This window comes from Myxine glutinosa, chromosome 4, assembly GCF_964187855.1.
Source record: "Myxine glutinosa chromosome 4, kmMyxGlut1.1, whole genome shotgun sequence".
Taxonomy (NCBI): Eukaryota; Metazoa; Chordata; class Myxini; order Myxiniformes; family Myxinidae; genus Myxine; species Myxine glutinosa.
The window spans coordinates 40,160,375-40,181,241 of NC_136264.1; the positions used below are offsets into that span (position 1 = coordinate 40,160,375).

At 49.1% G+C, this 20,867-nt stretch overlaps 1 protein-coding gene across 1 annotated transcript in view; it reads right to left on the minus strand.

The window, feature by feature from the left end:
- LOC144891699 (uncharacterized) overlaps positions 1-20,867 on the minus strand; it is a 1,187,956-nt gene that overhangs the window by 943,037 nt on the left and 224,052 nt on the right. The gene's annotated exons all lie outside the window — the stretch shown is intronic.

Genomic DNA, 20,867 nt, shown 5'->3' on the forward strand with positions numbered 1-20,867 from the left:
TCCTCCGCTAGCTGGATCGCCTCTCGAACCAGGCCCAGGCTGTCGGACACTCTGCGTCCCGGAACAGCACAAGTCTGGTCCGGGTGCACGAGGTCCACCATGACACCGTGCACCCTCTTAGACAGCACCTTTGTTAGTATTTTGTAGTCGACATTCAACAAAGTGATCGGGCGCCAGTTGGACAGATCCTCCCGATCACCCTTCTTGTGCACGAGGTTTACGACGCCCCGGCGCATCGAATCTGGAAGCCTCGCAGAGGTGGCTAGCTCCCTCACTACCTGCAGATAGTCCTCGCCAAGGACGTGCCAAAGGCGGCGATAAAACTCCACGGGCAGGCCGTCGTCACCCGGGGTTTTATTCGCGGCCAAATCCCTAACAGCGGAGGTCAATTCCTCCAGGCTCACCGGCTCCTCCAATCGCTCCCGCTGTTCGGGGCTCAAAAGATTCCTCAGATGGCCGAGAACGTCGGCCATCTGGATTTGGTCAACCGGTCGTTTTTCAAAAAGCCTGGAGTAATAGTCCTCCACTGCTTCGGTAATTTGGTCCGGATCCGAAACACGGCCTCCCCCCACATTAACCTGGGCCAAACCGCCCCTCCGCCTGGCACATCGTTGAAAGAAGAATCTGGTACACCTTTCGTTCCACTCCAATGCCTGCACCCTGCTCCGGAAGATGACGGCCCTCGCCCTGGCTTCGAGGAGGCTAAAAATCCTCCCCTTCACCCGGCGGATTTTCTCTGACACGTCCCTCCCTTCGCAAAGTTTCTTATGCAGGCGCTGGAGGTACGCCTGCATGCGCTTCAAACGCTCTCGTTTCCCCGCGGCCCTCATTCGCCCGGCCGTTCGGAAAAACCCTATGGTCCTACGTTTCACCTCCTCCCACCAGGCTGCCGAGGTAGGGAAGAGGCACCTGACCGTTTCCCACTCCCTATACTTCCGAACGTAGGCACGCACTAAACTGTCATCCTGCAAAAGGTGACAGTTAAGCTTCCAGAGTCCAAAACACCGGGGACGCACCCCATTTAATTCAATACCCAGAGACAAACGACAGTGATCTGAAAATGCCACCGCGTGAAGTACCAGGTCCGGGTCGCCAAAATTTGGTGTCAAAAGAATGTAATCAATCCTAGCCCGACTGGTACCAGCCGCATCGGTCCGGGTGACCTCATTCCTTTCCGCACCCGTGTCCCTCAACCTAAAATCCTGAACAAGCCCTTTAAGGGCCCGCGCCGATGACTCCAGGGGCAACCTGTCCAAACTTATATTAAAATCTCCCCCGACGATCACGGGGCCAGAGGTGGAGAGGAGGGGCCCCAACTGGCGCAGGAGCTCCACTCTTTCTCCCACCGTCGTTGGAGCGTACACATTGACCAAGGTCAGTGGGGTCGAGGAAACCACCACCCTGAGCACGGCCAATCGCCCCGGGATAATTTCTTCTAAACTAAGGACCTCGACATTCGGGCTCTTAATAAGGAACCCTAATCCTGCCGCCCTGTTAGTGTAGCTGCCGGACCAATACGACTCTCCGTACCGCCAATTTGCACGGAGGTATCCATACTCACCGTGCGGAATATGGCATTCCTGCAACAGGCAGACATCCCATTCAAAATTGCGCAGTTCTTCAAAAATAGCGATCCTCCGGACCGTGGTACGGACTCCCCGTACATTTAAACTCGTTAGTTTAAAGCTCATAGGTGTTAGCGTATTAATCACCAACACTAGTGCAAACCACGAAAGGGGAGTCATAGGACTTATGAAGCTCCTCCCTCCTTGCCAAGACGCGACGAGCTACCATTCTTCCTCCCCCTGCGGTTCTTCCCGCAGCCGGGAGCCACGAGGGTGCCCGGGAGCCAGTCCCCATCTATGCAGACATTCTCCCCGGGTAGCAGGGAGAGGTCCTCCTGCTCGGGGGTCAAATAAATTACCCCCCCTCGCCCGCCACCCGGGGAAGAAAGCCACCAGTCCTCCGCGAGCAAACCCTCCTCGAGGCCCATGGCCACAGCTGCCCACGGAGGAGGGGTGAGGTCAACGGGTGGGGAACGACTCACGGGGGAACGGGAACGTGAGCGTTCAGGGGAAGACGGCATTTGGGGCCTCCCCCGGAGACCTGCTGCGGCCAACCCCGACTGCGCCCCACCCCTACCACGAGCAGGCGATCCCCCAGGCCTGGATGGGTCGCTTGATGCACGGGGGGCTCTGCGCCCCACAGGGGTTTTCTTCTTTGATGTTCTTGTGTTCTTCCCCTGTGGGGCTTTGCCCAGAGGAGCTTTTCCTTTGTCCTGGCCCCTCCTCCGACGCTTCTTCTCGGTCCATTCTCCCGGGTCACTTTGCTCATAGCCGGAGGAGGAGCCATCACTTCCAGCCTCCGGCAGCGGGGTTTCTGGCACCGAGGATGTTTCTTCTGGCACCGAGGATGTTTCTTCTGACCCCGCCACCGGAGCCACCATTCCTCGTGCATCCTCCCCTCCCACCGCAGTGGGCCCGACACCCGGCGAAGCCACATCCAGGTCCTGATCTAACCCTCCCTCTTCCATGTTCTCCTTTCCCTCCACCTCCCTCCCTTTACTTTCTACGGGGCGGGGGGCTGACACACACACAAACACATTAGTCCCCCCCCCCCGACCCCAGATGCAATACCCTCCCCTGTCCCTTGGGCAAACCCCTCCCCCACCCCTTGGGCAACCCCCTCCCCAGCCCCTTGGACAACCCCCTCCCCAGCCCCTTGGACAACCCCCTCCCCAGCCCCTTGGACAACCCCCTCCCCAGCCCCTTGGACAACCCCCTCCCCAGCCCCTTGGACAACCCCCTCCCCAGCCCCTTGGACAACCCCTTCCCCAGCCCCTTGGACAACCCCCTCCCCAGCCCCTTGGACAACCCCCTCCCCAGCCCCTTGGACAACCCCTTCCCCAGCCCCTTGGACAACCCCCTCCCCAGCCCCTGGGGCAAACCCCTCCCCCACCCCTTGGGCAACCCCCTCCCCCACCCCTTGGGCAACACCCCCCCCAGTCCCTGGAGGCACACCGTCCCCTTTTCCTGTCCCTGGAGGCACACCGTCCCCTTTTCCTGTCCCTGGGGGCACACCGTCCCCTGTCCCTTGGGCAACACCCCCACTCCCGCCCGCAGCAGCACGCATCTTGCTCGCGTAACTCTGCGGGCAGGAGCGGAAAGTGTGCCCCGGCGCACCACAGAGGTTGCACCGCACCGCTTGGGTGCAGCGCTCCCTCAAATGTCCCAACTCGCCACACTGGGTGCAGATACTTGCTGTACACCCAGTAATCAAGTGGCCAAGTTGACCGCATCGGCGGCACAATTTCGGCTGTCCCGCGTAAAAGACTTGGCCTCGGTCCATCCCAACCATTATTCCATTAGGGATATGGGTGGCCGTGCCATCCTGCCTCGTCCGCAGCTTTACCCGGAACTGCCGAGAACCGGTCCAAATGCCGAGGCTGTTCCGGACGAGCCGTACTGGGCCTCGGATGTCCGCGTATCGACTGAGCCAAACCTTGACATCATAGTCACTCACGCCTTCGTTGTACAGGTGGACGGTCACGACTCTCTCCTGTGTTTCTGAGAGAGCCTCGACCGCCCAGTCTGCCAGTTTCCCAGCAGACCGAGCGGTAGCCCACCGGCGCCAGAACTCGGCAAGTCCCTGCCCTGTTTGGAAGGACACGTCGAAGCCACGGGCGAGGGAGATCAGGCAGAAAAAGTCAACAGCCTTGAACCCCAGCACACCCAACAATACATCTCTACCAAATCTATCTCCGGCCGGCACACTGCAAGCCACATCAATCAACCGAAACCGGACACAATTATGGCGCCTGCTCGCCATGCCGGGGTTCTAGGAGGGGCGGAGGACAACACTCGGGGTGGGGGGGAGGGGGGGATGGGAGACGAAGGGGGGCACAAGACTCCCCCCTGTCTGGTGGGCAACGCCCCCCAAACAGGAGGAAGATGGGGGAAAGCAGGGAGGGAAAAAGACGAACGAAAATGCAGGACAAACAAGCAATAATCAAAGCAATAATCAAAGCAATAAGTAAATAATAAGAAATGCAAACACAGTAAAATACAGGAAACGAAAACACCGGCAGAGAAACAAAACTCGTTCACTTGTGACGGCGCCTCGCATCCGGAAACAAGCACAGCTGCGACAACCAGGAAGCTATCGCAGAGGACCCCAGCAATAGTGGTCTCAAGCTATGCCTGCACAGGTAGCTTATAAAGCAAAAGGGGCGGAACCAATGTAATTATCTCTGGCGGGGACTAATGATTGGTCCCACAGGCTACATTAGGTAAGGAACGGTATGCAAACTCACCTCTGAGCTCTCCAGACTAAGTTTGAATGTCAGCGTAGCTATAAACTACCATCCTGGCATTTCACAGGCACGGCGATTCATAAATATATTCCTCGGATGGACATTAAACTGGGCAGCCCATCTCTCAACATGAGCCCGAGAGTTTCCTTTGGGAAGAGTAGGCGAGCCGTAGTGCCATTACCAGGGCCAAATCCAAAGTGGTACTCACTGCCTTTGCGGCACAGCTGCACCCCCAGCAAATGATGCTGCATATACGAAAGAGGAAGACAACCCCAATCGTTCTGCTACTGGCAGTTACTACTGGCACGAGGTCCCTTTTCCATGATTCCTGCTCCATCAAATAACCCCAATGCTTTTATAATATCTCTGAGTTACAGTGCATTCAGAAAGTATTCAGACCCCTTGACTTTTTCACATTTTATGTTGCCGCCTTATGCTGAAATCGTTTAAATTCATTTTTTCCCTCATCAATCTACACTCAATACCCCATAATGACAAAGAGAAAACAGGATTTTAGAAAGTTTTGCAAATTTATAAAAATAAAAAACTGAAATGTCACATTGACATAAGTATTCAGACCCTCAGCTATGACACTTGAAATTTAGCTCAGGTGCCTCCCATTTCTCTTGATCATCTTTGAGATGTTTCTACACCTTGATTGGAGTCCACCTGTGGTAAATTCAATTGATTGGACATGATTTGGAAAGGCACACACCTGTCTATATAAGGTCTCACAGCTGACAATGCATATCAGAGCAAAAACCAAGCTATGAGGTCGAAGGAACTGCCTGCAGAACTCACAGAAAGGATTGTGTCGAGGCACAGATTTGGGGAAGCCTACAAAATAATTTCTGCTGCATTGAAGGTTCAATTGAAGGTTCAATATTTCAACAATATTGATAGATAAAGGTGATATAATATAACAAATGTCATGAAACATTTACATTTTGTAGTCCATTGTGTAATTTAAATAAAAATAAATGCAAATTTCGCATGTGGAAAAAGTAAGTACACCCTTGCCTCTAATAGGTGGTATTGCCCCCTTTGGTAGAAACAACCTCAAGTAGGCGTTTCTTATAATAGTAAGGGCATTTTATGAGATATTTCACAAATCTGTTAACTAAATTGTTACCAAAAAATTTCTTCACCAATATGTTTGTAAAGGTGTATAATAACATGTGTTAAAATGTTGAAGTTCAACTCCCGTGGGAAACCCAGAAAAAAAGCTGTTGAATTCGGGTACCGAAAAATTATTTTCGAGAATTTTTATTTTTTTTAATCGGCCCTTAAGTAACTTATGAGGGGTCAAATAAGGGTTTTTCATGATTCTGAGTTGATTGTTAACATTTATATTTCACCACAGACACTCCTTTGTGGAAAAATAATTTCTAAATATATCTCATTTTCTACTTTGCAGGACATGGAGTCTAGCAATATGGATGAAGACGTTAATGCCTGTTAATGCCTGTTAACGTTAATGCGTTAATGCAAGATGAAGACCTGTGCTCAATTGCTTCATCTGTGCACACTCGGATACACCAGCTGAAAGGCTCATACAGGCAACTGGCACTTTGGCTGTCATCACTGATTGATCCTCAAGCGCAGCATCAACCGCAACCTCATCATTGATCTGTTCATCGGTTTCCTCCACAATGGTGTCAAGAGTGCCAGAAGTATCTGGAACATCATCTCCACTCCTACTATTAAGGAAGCAGTATTTGTAGTTTTGTGTCTCCGTGTAAGACTCAGTGTATCCCAGCCGGTGGAACTTGTTGAGCATCCATTTTGACCCAAATCTATGATCAAGTTGTATGGCAAGCCCCATTTGGTGTGGCAATACTCCAGACCGAGGTCGACAGGCCTTAATAAAATTCTTCCCCCAAACGACAACTCTTTCGTCTGTCTTGACAATCGGTCTCAAGAACATCTGAAGGCTTGCAGGAACAAGTGTCAGCTGACTATCGATGTCAGTCATACTGTGTGTGGTGGGGTATGACTTTGGACCTAAATCAATCAAGGCAATATCATTGGATATGAACTTGAGTGCCGTCTTTATGATCTGAGTCTTCTCATCTCCATGGTCAAGATTAGCATGATGCGCTCGCAGAATATTGTCGGTGCCATCTTTGAGAAAGAGTACATCTGCCCTTCTTTCCTGTGTTGTGAAATACAAGGTGTCTTCGTATTTCTCTAGAAGTTTTATCTTTAGCCAATGCTTTGAATAAGAAAGGCTCTTCTCTGGTGACTGATCAAACTCCTGCAGCTTTTCATGGACTTGGTCCATGTTCATTACCCCATGCTCTAATTCTGAGTCTAACCATTCGCAGAATTCAATAAAAACTGCCTCTCGCTCCTCATCAATACTCCTCTGTCCTCTCTTCCTTTTTCCTTCCTCATCAGTCTTGGACAAACTGTCACCTCTCGCAAACATAAGTTTGCATCGCAAATGGTACAGTGTTTCTTCTGCTACCAAGTCGTTGATCCCTTCCAGGCGTCCAGTGACTTCAGTGCCCCAGTCATCCCCGCGACTCTGTGCTGTCTTCAGCAAGCTTGCCTTCAGTGTATCTGCAGTCAAATTATCTGGCACTCTGTATTTCTTTCTAGCTTGTGCTGGATTATTTTTGTAGAGCTGGGCTGGTTGGTTGTAAAGAATGCATACATCCTTATGTCAGGTAGCTGATTTGTTACTGCATAAGCCCTGTTATAAACGTCGTTTGACTGATTTGTTACTGCATAAGCTCTGTTATAAATGCTGTTTAAAAATGTTATTTCATAAGTTAATAAAAGGTTTTCGCTTTGCCATAGTTTAAAATGAGAAAATACTCGCTTCATCTGTGCAGAACAGATGGCTTCGTTGTATACGTGCGTCCTTTACAGGCTAGATAGCCTAGTCGTAAACTCTCTCCTTGATCCGCAGACGGCGCCTCGAGCCGCGGGCAGGAAGGCGGATTATATATGTGTGGAATGTGAACCTTTCGTAGGATGCGTGAATTGTAGACATAGACCTCCTTGATAGACTGTTAAAACATTAACTAAATACTTCGTATAATCAAAGTGACGCTTGAGTTACGATAAATATGCTCTGGATTTAAGTTTAAATGAGAAAGTGAGCTGGAAGGTACATTCAACACCTGGAACTCATCAGAACGCCCTCATACATTTTATGGCCTTATCAGAACCAGGAATGCAATCCCCCTTCAGTGAGTTATATTTTCTGTCACCTCGGAGTCTTGAAAACACATCTGGTCCGGATCCTAACGGTGCGTGCTTCACTCCTCCAAGATGGAAGGACGGATGACGGTGGGAGGACCCTTTTCCAGTTCCTTTGTCTTCTCGGACTCTAGCGGAGATTCTCTGATAAAGCGTGTCCCTATATAAATGAACTGTGAATCGATGTGCAGTTAGGAAGGTTGACATGGCATGATGGTCCTTCGTGCTGTAGACGTCTTCGTTTCCTCCAGATCTGTGTAATTGGTATTTAATAAAGTTCGTCATTCTCAATCTGTTGGTGGAATTCTGTTACGATCAAGGAGTCCTCCCCACATTTTATGGTGCCGTGACTCGGATTGCAGCAGCGCGAGGACAAGAGGAGCGGACCCCGAACGACCGGAGGGAGGCTGCCTGAGGCCGGCGCCGGCACGCTGATTTGTTTTAAGGTGAGCATTGTCGTGTATTAAAGGGCTACTTTTCCAAATTCGAACCTCCCTCCCTCGAGCGGGCTCAGTCCGCTTCCTTGTCATCTGCCACTGCCTGCTCTCCGAACGAAAATTGTAAGTAAAGGCTATTTTCAAGCCTCAGAATGACGAGCCTTTGTTAAATTCACCAGGATAACATTAAGAATAACGCTAAGGGTAGAATTTGCGCAGGAGAACAGTAAGGATAACGTTACAGTTAGCAAGGAGGAGGGGGAAATGTGAGGTCGGACAGCCATAAGGCTGCGCCGGTGGCCAAGAACTTTCCAGGAAGGATCAGCCCAGAGACAAGATGGGGTATGCCATTGCATGCCAGGGAAAGAAGGGCTGTGGCTAACGTAGAGGGCCAAAGGAACATGGCCAGGAATAGGGAAACGCGCAGGTACCAGACAAGCTGGACAAGAGGGTAGTGACGACTACTAGGTCAAGCCAGGAAGCTCGAGACTAAGCTCTAGACAAGAGGGCAGGAAAGTTGCTGAAGCTGTAGGGACAGAGGAAGCAAGCAACAGAAATCCAGAGAGAAACAAACCAGGACCAGGTGAACAAGAGAAAATAAATAGGCTCACAGCAAGGGGCCAGGTAACCACAGGTAGGAAGGACAGAAGTGGTTTTTGAAATATTGAAAATTTAAGCATTACAGCTGTAGTTATTGAAGCTACAAGGACAGAGGACAATTAAGTAAGCAGTTAAGCAAGTAAATCAGCGGCTGATGCCTCTGGTCCAAGATCCGGACCAAGACCCCCCACCCCCCCAAGACCTGAGCTCAGTCCCGGGGCTCTAGGCAACACCCCAACACCCCCGCCCTGCCATACCCTTTCCACCTCAACCCACCCCGTCCAACCCGTCCCAAAAATCCTTTTTCCTTGAATGAGAGACGTAATATGAATGAACAAAGATTGTACATGGGAGTGGCTGCAGGGGGCATGATTTGAGTCGATCTGGTGTTCGCGCGAAGTCTGGGAGACTCACTGGTATACGAATGAGGAATGAATGTATATTGGGATATTAATTGACGTGTGTATCTGGCCAATGTATTTGTCTGTATGACATATGCAAAGCAGAGGGTTTCGGTGTGAAGCTTTGTAAGTGGTCTGCTTGACGTGCGGGAAATCCAGGCCGGGAATGTCGATTTTAGCGTCTATCCAAGGGACCTGGTGAGGTCCTTAACTGAGTCCGGATTTTCATTTGTTTGGGAGTGTTTGGGAGCGATTTGATATAAATCGGGTCAGGAGAGCACTCGGAGGAACGTTGATATGAAGCGGTTTCTTGGAGATGGTTACAAGATGGGCTGCCTTTGCCTTTCGAGCGGCAGTCGGGCAGCAATTTGGAATTTGTTGAATTAAATCCAGAATTTGAATTGAAATGTGTGTTTGACTTGAATTGAAGAGTTCATTCAATGGCAGATTGAAGAATTCAGTCAACTCAACTGAATTCAGAAGTTGAATTTAGAATACGGAGTTTGCTCAGAGTGCAGGTGATAACCTGCCTACTCAAAAAGGATGTGCCCCGCACGGTGGGAGGTCCGTGAATGGTTGGCAACGGGTTTCTTGAATTGCCTGCAGGAATTATGCGATTAACGATTATATTGTGTATTGATGACTTGTGGATTGTATGAGTATATCCCTGAGGCCGATGTGACCTTGGGAGTCAATGGGTCGTGTAATGAGAAAGATTACAGTTTTGCTGGTGTGAAATTATGTCATGGTGTGAAATGCGGTCAGAGGTGCGAAATACACACCCTTGATCTGGAGAGAGAGCGGAGGTTGTGGTTTCATTGCTGTGTCTGTCTGTGGAGTTATATTTCTGAGGCATGGATTTCAAGGAGGAGGTGTGTGCCCCGAGAAGATTGTGGGTCGCAGATTGGGCACTCTGGGTGGGCACTGGGGGCTGCAGTTGTGTGGGCGCACAGGAGAGTGCAGGGGGAGTGGGCGCGAGGAGGTGTGTTGATGAAGTGTGCGAACGAGGAGGGATGTGCGAAAGGTGTGCACCAGGTAGTAAGGGTGCTGCATGGTAGAGCACGCCTCCCACGGAAGTTCCTGGGCGGATCGTTGATGGTTGTTTGATTCGTAGGGTGTTAGCATTTTGCAATGTGGAGCCTCAATAATGGTCGTTTGTCTGTCCGGATGTGGAGTTCTTGCAGGGGCGGGATGTCGCCGGACTTGTATTATTCGTGGGATGAAAGCGCTGGTTACCCCAATTCGACGTTTGTACCACCTTTCTTCGTTTGAAGTTTGACCTTTTGAAGTTTATTTGACCTTTGTTCGAGATATGCAAGGGAAAGAGGTCAGAGGTAATTCACTAACCTTGGAAGAACGACAGGCTGAGCCAATCTACTGGGTGTTGCTTTAACGGCAGGATATAGAACTTAAATCTGGAAAGAAAGGACATATATTGTTGGTTAAAACTGAAATCATGTACGTAATTAGTGAACAGAGAATATCGAGTTCTGTTTTTGTTGTTGTGGTTGTCGTTGACGTCTCAATAGGTGATTCAGGGGACTCAAGAAATAAACAGATTTCCGGTGCCGACCGGAAGCGTCAGGTACAGTATGCTTTGAATTTAATTTAACCGGGCCGAGTACAGTGACGTGTTTGATCGAGCTCTGGGGATAGTCATTTAAATGGAGGACATTTGGGAGGATGCAAAGAGATGCAAGTAACATGGATTAAGTTGTGGTATCAAGAGGTGGGTGCCCAGGGGTATTGTGGTTATTATAACTTGCTGATTATGGGGGGTGCACCAAGTACAGATCGGGTTGCATGGTGGAGCATGCATGCATGGAGCGTGGAGCTTGGAGCATGCATGGAGCATGGAGCAGGGTGGAACACCCCGTGTGGTTGGAGGTTGCAATTGCGTGAAATGCAGTGAACATGCCCGACTTTTGGCCTTGCGAGGCTCCAGATAGAAGTTGGCATTTCGATACTGTGGATTATATTGTGCCTGTCTGGAGAGGTGATGTCCTGTGCTGAGGCTGGTGACACGCCTCTGTTATTTGTCTGTCTGTCTGTCTGATTGTAAGTCTGTGGTACGATGGAGGGCTAATTGAGTGCTCAGGTGTCATTGTATTAAACATCGGAATGCACCTTTGGGAGGACCACCAACTGTTCCATGGAGGTAAATATGGCAGTGTAAGCTCGCTGAGGAAGAGTTACCTGTAGTAGGGGACGTAACAGATTGGTGGATTATAATGACGGGGGAGCGCAATAGTATAAGAGGCGACTGGGAAGCGCAAGTCTCAGAAGGGAGTAGTCAGCTTAAATGATGCAGTGTGTGGGAAGGAGGTGATGAAGGCGTGGATGAGGGTTTCTGCAGCCGTGGAGGAGAGGGATGGACGGAGACGGGCGATGTTTTCAAGGTGAAAGAAGGCTGTCTTTATGATCTGTTTAGTGTATTTGTCAAAGGAGAGGGTTTGGTCAATGATGATGCCAAGATTCCGGATGTGAGGGAAGGTGGATACTGGGAAACCATCAATGTTGAGGGCAGAGTTATGGGTGGTTGAGGTCGTTGTTGGTTGTTGTTGATCTGAAGCCAGGATTTTATTTCAGTGATGCAGTTTGTCAGGATAGAGCGGGTTGTGGTGATTGAGCCGTTGTAGATGTCATCAATTTTGCTTTGGATGAATGAAAGGAAGGAGATGCAGTTGTCTACTGTGAATGACAGGTGGTGTGTGTTATCGTTGTTGTCTTGGAAGTTCAGTTGTTGACATAGTCCGGAGTGTTCTAATTTGCACAGGGAATGACAATTGGGATGACAATTGAAAAGAAAAAAATTGAGTAAGTTACAAGTTTTGTTTTGTTGATCTGGGGACAAGCTAGTTTGATGGGTACCCTGGGGTCTTCGGTGTGTCTATGTGTTTGTCTGTCTGTTACACCGGACTCTTGAATGGGTTTTCATGAGACGAATTTCAGACATAACAACAGTGAGAATCTATTTTGAGCGAATCACAGTGGGTGAGAAAAACATTGTGAGTGACCAGACACCAGAACTGACCAGAATTGGAATTGGAATTGACCAGACAGTAAGACATATTTCCAATAAATAGACCAGGTTATTTCTATTATTTGTTTATTCGCGAAAATAAATAAATAATAGGGGGAGGTTCATGGAGGTTAATGGTGGTTTGTTTGTGGTAATTCTAGTTAAAACTCTAGCTGAAATAATTTTCGTTTATTTTTTACTTTTATTTATTATTGATGTAGGAAACAGGCAAATGGGATGCTGAGAGAAGGATTAGAGAAAATTGGATTGAATTTAAAATCGAATATTGGATAAAATTGGATCCACTTGGAAAAAGTGGATTAGGAAATTGGTGACCAGGTGTTCCACCAGAGGAAAAAGACCAGGTGTTCGTGGAGCACTTCACCCGCAAGAACGCCCTGGAAAAGGTGGACGGGACCATTCCAGGTGTTGCTGACTACACCAACGGCTGTCTTTTGCGAGGGCAAGACCTCGTGGATCCACGCCACGCACTGTAAGTTGGCCATACAAGCACCAGACACTACACCACAGCAACCACAGTAAGGATGGGCCTAATCATAGGTACGATACTATTGATAGCGACAGCAGCTAGGGGAAGCTCCGATTCCAATAGATGCGAAAACGGAACCCGACACCTCACCGTAACATGGGGACAAAGAGTATCACTACCATGTTTCGAACAGAAAGCCCTGCACACAAATTGGGTAAGTGTAAGATGGCTAGCACTGTCGGCAGGGCCTGGACGCGTTGGCATTGTACTACGAAAGCAACGAGAGTTCCGGGAAAATGGGCAAGCTAGCATTAAGACCTTGGCCCAACCAGGATACAAATGGGGAACCCCTGATTTTAAGCTACAAACACGCACACACCTAGAGAAAGGCATGACTATGCAGGTCCGGTGCAGCGTCTGGACCCCTGGCACGGCCAGTGGCGAAACTAAATACACACCATGCATCGAATACATACTCACGCCGCAACCCCAGGATAAGGCCCCAAAGAAGGGTGAAAACACATATTGGAAAGTGGCAAGAGAGGTGGCGACAATTCAAAATAGGACACACTGCTGGTCGTGCATGCACTTTCCCCAAGCAGGCACCACAGGAATACACATGATAGTGCTACCTCTGTCCCTCAATGACCTTTGCTCACAACCTATCGATTCCCCATGTCTAGTCACCACGCTGGAAAGAGAAGGGGTTGGCAACGGCAAGAGTTGCAATCGACAATTTAATTATCGCCCGTCAATGATTGCCCATGTGGCCGAGAGGCCTGCCCCCGTCTGGGTCAAACCACAGAAAGGGATGGTCTGCCTCCAGGGTTCCGGCCACTTGCTTATGGGAGAATCAGAATGCGCCTACACTCTCCCCGGGAAGCTGGGACAAGGGAGCGCTGGGATTACATTACGAATAGTACTGCAAGATAAACACAACCACAACATAATGGCTATAACATTCTCTAGGGGGGTTAGTAGGAGTAATGGGGTGATAAAGGGATTCCAGTGCTTATCCACCCACCTGGTCCCACCCCATGGGACAATGTTTATATGCGGCGACAAGGCTTACCCCTATTTACCAAATAATTGGGGGGGGCACATGTTATCTTGGTTCAGTCCTTCCTGACGTTGAGATACTGGATGAGCTAGACCCAAAGTCCTTGGACAGGCGACATAAGAGGTCAGTCATGAACGAAGATGGAACCACTAAACTACACGGGAGCCTATGGGAAAAGGTGTTAGGTTTCTTCTTCCCAGGTGCGGGCACAGCCATGAACAGCTTCCGGATAGATAAATTGGCTTTGGCCCTAGAAAAGGTGGCAAATGACACCGCTACGGCTCATGACATACTATTGGACACGGTAGTTCACATGCGTACAATGGTGATGCAGAATCGGGTGGCTTTGGACATGCTCCTGGCAGAGAAAGGAGGGGTATGCGGAATAATAGAGGGAAAATGTTGCACTTACATACCTGATCCATCCGAAGGAGTGTCAGCCGCAATAGTGAGACTAAGGGAAACTAGCCACGCCCTGACGATCGATCGGATCGCGCGCGACAACTCTTATAAATTTAGCTGGCTCACTGAATGGTTCCGGGGATGGACGGGCACTATAGTGAAGTGGTTATTGACCGCACTGGCCGTGATAATCGGGGTAGTAATTTGGGGGGCACTAATGAAATCTTTAGTCCTCCTCTGTATGAGAAAGTACTTTACAGGATGGAAAATGAAGAAGCCGCCGACAACGACTATGGTTCTGACCACAGAGGCCGTCGACCTGAATGGGTCCTTCAACAAGGCAGATGTGACCGGCGCTTCAGAAAATTGTATTGATTTTTGTGATGACTGTGATACTTGTGTTGAAAATCCCTTGTGGGAACTGGCTGCTGCCTGTATTGATGTTTGTGATGACTGTGATACTTGTGTTGTAAACCCCTTGCGTGTACTGGCTAACGCCTCTTATGTATTACAAGCTCACAGCTGTACACCCCCTTCCGACCCAACTATGGATCTGATTGCGACGCTGGGTCTGGCAGTCGAGGGACCCGACATGGATATCCTGGACCCGACATGGATATCCTAGACCCGCAAGCTGACCAGGCGTCCATGGGAGACTTTGACATAAAGGAAGTCCCTCTCTTTGCTTCAAATGTTTCGGATCTCTTTGCTTCAAGTGATTCGGATTTTAACGCTCTGTACCCTGACCAGGAATATGAGACACAAGATACTGACAACATTATGTATTCCCCAGAACAGCAACACGTGAGAGATCTCATGGGCATGATCGTTGATTAACTTCGAAGATCTGCAAGGACCGCGTCTGCAAAGGGTGGGGGGAGCAAGTTCCGCAGGGGAGGTAGTGGGCCCCCTGGCGGGGCAGAACCTCATCTGGACCAGACGCCTTCGTTGTGGATCCGAAACGTTAATGGACTTTCATGTTCTGAGCCCTCAGGTTCCAAGCACGCACCACACGACACGTTCCCCAAATGCACGGGTGAGGCGCTATGGGCGCACGGTATGCCCTTGGGAGATACCCGCATTACACGATTGTCTTTCAATAAAGCCCGATGCGGCATGTTGTCTCTTGAGATACTTTGTCTCGACGATACAAGAGGAAGGTTAATTGTCAAGTAGCTGATTTGTTACTGCATAAGCCCTGTTATAAACGTCGTTTGACTGATTTGTTACTGCATAAGCTCTGTTATAAATGCTGTTTAAAAATGTTATTTCATAAGTTAATAAAAGGTTTTCGCTTTGCCATAGTTTAAAATGAGAAAATACTCGCTTCATCTGTGCAGAACAGATGGCTTCGTTGTATACGTGCGTCCTTTACAGGCTAGATAGCCTAGTCGTAAACTCTCTCCTTGATCCGCAGACGGCGCCTCGAGCCGCGGGCAGGAAGGCGGATTATATATGTGTGGAATGTGAACCTTTCGTAGGATGCGTGAATTGTAGACATAGACCTCCTTGATAGACTGTTAAAACATTAACTAAATACTTCGTATAATCAAAGTGACGCTTGAGTTACGATAAATATGCTCTGGATTTAAGTTTAAATGAGAAAGTGAGCTGGAAGGTACATTCAACACCTGGAACTCATCAGAACGCCCTCATACATTTTATGGCCTTATCAGAACCAGGAATGCAATCCCCCTTCAGTGAGTTATATTTTCTGTCACCTCGGAGCCTTGAAAACACATCTGGTCCGGATCCTAACGGTGCGTGCTTCACTCCTCCAAGACGGAAGGACGGATGACGGTGGGAGGACCCTTTTCCAGTTCCTTTGTCTTCTCGGACTCTAGCGGAGATTCTCTGATAAAGCGTGTCCCTATATAAATGAACTGTGAATCGATGTGCAGTTAGGAAGATTGACATGGCATGATGGTCCTTCGTGCTGTAGACGTCTTCGTTTCCTCCAGATCTGTGTAATTGGTATTTAATAAAGTTCGTCATTCTCAATCTGTTGGTGGAATTCTGTTACGATCAAGGAGTCCTCCCCACACTTATACAGGAGGTCAACTGACTGTGATCTTCTAGAACTGAAGCCAGTTGATAATAATAATAATAATAATGCATTTATTTTATATAGCGCTTTTCAGGAAGCCCAAAGACGCTTTGACAGAGTGCAAAACATAATGCATAGCAAAACATAAAGACAATTGCAAAAAAGAAGAATCAATAGGGAAATATTCAAAGCACAAAGGAGGGAGAAAGAGAGGAGATAGTCAGGGGTTAGATGCTGTGGGTTAAATGTTGAATGCAGTGTTGAACAGGTGGGTCTTGAGTGATGTTTTGAATGTGGTGAGTGAGGAGGAGTCTCTGATGGTGTGAGGTAGCGAGTTCCAGAGGGTGGGAGCAGCGATGGAGAAGGCCCTGTCCCCCCAGGATCTAAATTTGGTCCGGATGGGGGGGGGGTCAGGAGGTTGGTACCAGCAGAGCGGAGGTTGTGGGTGGGAGTGTGTCTGGAGAGGAGGTCAGCCAGGTAGGATGGGGCCAGGTTATGGAGGGCTTTGTAGGTCAAGAGGAGGATTTTGTACTGGATTCTCTGGGAGATGGGGAGCCAGTGAAGCTTGTAAAGGACGGGGGTGATGTGGTCACGGGTCCGGGAATGGGTGAGTAGACGGGCAGCGGAGTTCTGAATGTATTGGAATTTATTGGTGATTGTTGAGGGTGAACCATAAAGGAGGCTATTGCAGTAGTCCAGACGGGAAGTGATGAAGGCGTGGATGAGGGTTTCTGCAGCCACGGAGGAGAGGGATGGACGGAGACGGGCGATGTTTTTCAGGTGAAAGAGGGCTGTCTTTGTGATCTGTTTAGTGTATTTGTCGAAGGAGAGGGTTTGGTCAAAGATGATGCCAAGATTCCGGATGTGAGGGGAGGTGGATACTGGGAAACCGTCGATGTTGAGGGCAAAGTTATGGGTGGACTTGGTGCGCGTTTTTGGGCCAATGATGATTATTTCAGATTTATCACAGTTAAGTTTGAGGAAGTTGATTTGAAGCCAGGATTTTATTTCAGTGATGCAGTTTGTCAGGATAGAGTGGGTGGCGGTGGAGATGGACTTGGTGGAGATGAAAAGCTGGATGTCATCGGCGAAGCAGTGGAATTGGAGACCATGACGGCGGATTAAGTGACCGAGGGGGGACAGGTAAAGGATGAAGAGGAGGGGGCCAAGAACTGAACCTTGGGGGACACCTTGGGGGAGGGGAGCAGTGGGGAATTTGCAGTTATTGATGGAGATGAACTGACGTCTGTCAGAGAGGTATGATTTAATCCAAGAGAGGGCAGTGCCGGTAATGTTAAAGGTGGTTTCAAGTCGGGTGAGGAGGATGGTGTGATCGATGGTGTCAAAGGCGGCGCTGAGGTCGAGGAGGATGAGAATGTTGAGGTTGCCAGCGTCAGAGGAGAGGAGAAGGTCGTTGGTGATTTTGAGGAGAGCAGTTTCAGTACTGTGGTTGGAGCGGAATCCGGATTGGAATGTTTCATACAGGTTATTGGCAGAGAGATGATGTTTGAGTTGAGTGGCTACAGCGCGTTCCAAAACCTTTGACAGAAAGGGTAGGTTGGAGATGGGTCTGAAGTTATTTAGGGTGTCAGGCTTTAGTCCAGGTTTTTTCAGAATGGGGGTAACAGCAGCAATTTTGAGGGATGGTGGGACGATGCCTGTAGACAGGGAGGAGTTTATTGTTGCAATGATAAGTGGAGAGAGAGCAGGAAGGGAGGCCTTGACAAAGCTGGAGGGGGTGGGGTCAAGAGTGCAGGTGGCAGTTTTCATTCTGATGAGTTCAGAGAGGTCAGTAGGGGAGACTGGGGAGAATTGAGACAGGGGATGGCAGGATAAGGGGGGGCAGGTGGTTTGAGGGGGAGCGGGTGCGGCGGTGGTCAAGCTGTTGTAGATGTTTTCAATTTTGCATTGGAAGAATGAAAGGAAGGAGATGCAGTTGTCTATTGTGAATGACTGGGTGGTGGTGTTCAGGGGGCTGAGGAGTTTGTTTATTGTAGAGAAGAGTGCTTTTGGGTTTCCGGAGCCAGAGTGGATAATTTGAGAGTAGTAGGCGGTGCGGGAGAGGGCATCTTTATAGTGTTGTATGTGGTCCTTGTAGGCCTGGGAGTGAACTGTGAGACCTGTTTTATTGCGGAGTCTTTCAAGTTGGCGAGCACGAGTTTTCATCAGGCGGAGTTCAGGGGTAAACCAGGGAGCAGAATGGGTGAAAGAAACTGTTTTGGTTTTTATAGGCGCAAGTTGGTCAAGGCAGGAGGAGAGAGTGTGGTTGTAGTAGTCAGTGAGGTCAGAAGGGGTGTGGAGGTCAACGAAGGGAGAAGTGGACATTTTTTCAGAGAGGGTCGATGAGAATGAGGCAGGTGAAAGAGCGTTTAGCTTACGGAAGTTGATAGTGCGATAATGCCTTGGTGCTGGGGTGGGGATGTTGATGGTCAGAGTGATGGCTAGGTGGTCAGAGAGAGTGAGGTCGGAGCCAGAGAGATGGTGCAAAATTAGTCCAGTAGAGCAGACAAGGTCCAAAATGTGACCACGGTTATGGGTAGGAAAGTTGACATGTTGAGTGAGGTTAAAGCAGGTGAGTAAATCAGTGAAGTCAGTGGTTAGCGTGGAGTCAGTGGAGTCCATGTGGATATTGAAATCACCAAGGAGGAGGATTGAGGGGGAGAGGGAACATAGCTGGGTCAGAAAGTAGGAGAAGTCAGACAGGAATGATGGGTGTGGTTTGGGAGGGCGGTAGACAACAGCCATGACTGACTGTGTGTGACCAGAGAGTTTAAAAGCCAGGTGTTCAAATGATGGAGCAGATGAGATGGAGATGAGGTTGGTCTTGATGTCTTGTCGGTGAATAACGGCAATTCCACCACCTCGGCCCTCCGAGCGTGGTTTATTGATGTAAGAATATCCATTGGGTGTGGTGAGGTTGAGCGTGTAGTAGTCCAGTGGTTGTTGCCAGGTCTCAGTGAGACAGAGAAAGTCCAGTTTATTTTCCAGGATGTAGTCGTTCAGGATGAGGCATTTGTTGTTGAGGGACCGGGTATTGAACAGGGTGAGCTTGATGTTGTTTTGTACGGCGGGTATGAATCCAGGTGATTTGGCCAGGGTTCGCAGACAGGAGGTGCGATTTTGTGCGTTGTTGTGACCAGGTGTGTTGGGACGATGAGTGGGAGTGCGCTGAGCCGACCAGAGGATGGGGATGGAGTGACCTGATTGTAAATAAACAAACTTATGACCGGAGCCACGGTGAATGTACCTGGGTCGACACAGGAGTCCATTCGATTTGATTGCAGAGATGCATGATGGGGTGGAGCGGGTTTTAAGCAGGAGAAGCCTTGCGGCGGAGTACCCCAGAGCCATGCCAGCAGGAGCGAAGGCAAAGCGAGCACGAGGCCAAGGGTGAGGAGGCGAAACAATCGACACAACCCACGGGAGTGGGCCCGAGGAAACAGCGAAGGAGCCGAGCAGGTGAAGCCAGGAGCAGAGCCGGGACCATGCAGAGGGCAGACAGGAGCGAAGAGACGAGCACGAGGCCAAGGTTGAGGAGGCAAAGCGGCAAATGCAGCGGCAAACGACCGCCGCCGCTAATCAAGATCACGGCGGCAAACCGCCACCACCGCCGCCGCAAACAATGGGCGGCACAACCCACGAGAGTGAGCCCGAGGAAATAGCGAAGGAGCCGAGCAGGCGAAGCCAGGAGCAGCAGAGCAGAGCCGGGACCGCGCAGAGGAAGACTCAATGGCCAAAAATCCGCCACGACCACCAGGAAAGCAAGACACGGACAATGGTCCAGTCAGAGAAGCGGCGAGCAAGCGACGCCAGCGTCCTCTCACGACCGGACCGGAAACGGAAGTCTGATGAACTGAACTCACAAGTAGTGCGTCTTCTCTTCAACTTTGATGACTCTTTCTCTGCCTTTGATGCTTGAGCTGACTTCTTGGTGGTTGCAACAAAGTTGTTGTACAGATCATTTTTACACTTCTGGTGGTACCTCAGTTTTCCTTCCTTTTGAGCCTCCTTCATACGTTCCACAACAGTAACATTTTCGACAGTTTCTGCTTGTTTCAATAAAGTTGAGTATCCCTTTGGAGTTGCCTGTATGAGCCTTTCAGCTGGTGTATCCGAGCGTGCACAGATGAAGCAATTGAGCACAGGTGGAGTAACGTCTTCATCCATATTGCTAGACTCCATGTCCTGCAAAGTAGAAAATGAGATATATTTAGAAATTATTTTTCCACAAAGGAGTGTCTGTGGTGAAATATAAATGTTAACAATCAACTCAGAATCATGAAAAACCCTTATTTGACCCCTCATAAGTTACTTAAGGGCCGATTTAAAAAAATAAAAATTCTCGAAAATAATTTTTCCGTACCCGAATTCAACAGCTTTTTTTCTGGGTTTTGCACGGGAGTTGACCTTCAACATTTTAACACATGTTATTACACACCTTTACAAACATATTGGTGAAGAAATTTTTTGGTAACAATTTAGTTAACAGATTTTCATATGTTTCCCTTACTATAACTATCTACCAGTCTCTGACATCGACTGGGAGAAATTTTTTCCCACTCCTCCATGCAGAATTATTTCAGCTGTGTGATGTTTGAGGGGTTTCTTGCATGCACCGCTCGTTTCAAATCCCCCCACAACATCTCGATGGGATTTAGAACCGGGCTTTGACTTTTCCATTCCAGAACCCTCCATTTCTTTCTTTTCAGCCATTCCTTGGTGGATTTACTGGTATGTTTAAGTTCATTGTCATGTTGCAAGGTCCACCCTTGGTTGAGCTTCAACTTTCGGACAGATGGCCTCACATTATCCTCAAGCACCGTCTGGTACAATAAAGAATTCATAGTGGATTCTATGATGGTGAGCTGCCCAGGCCCTGATGCAGC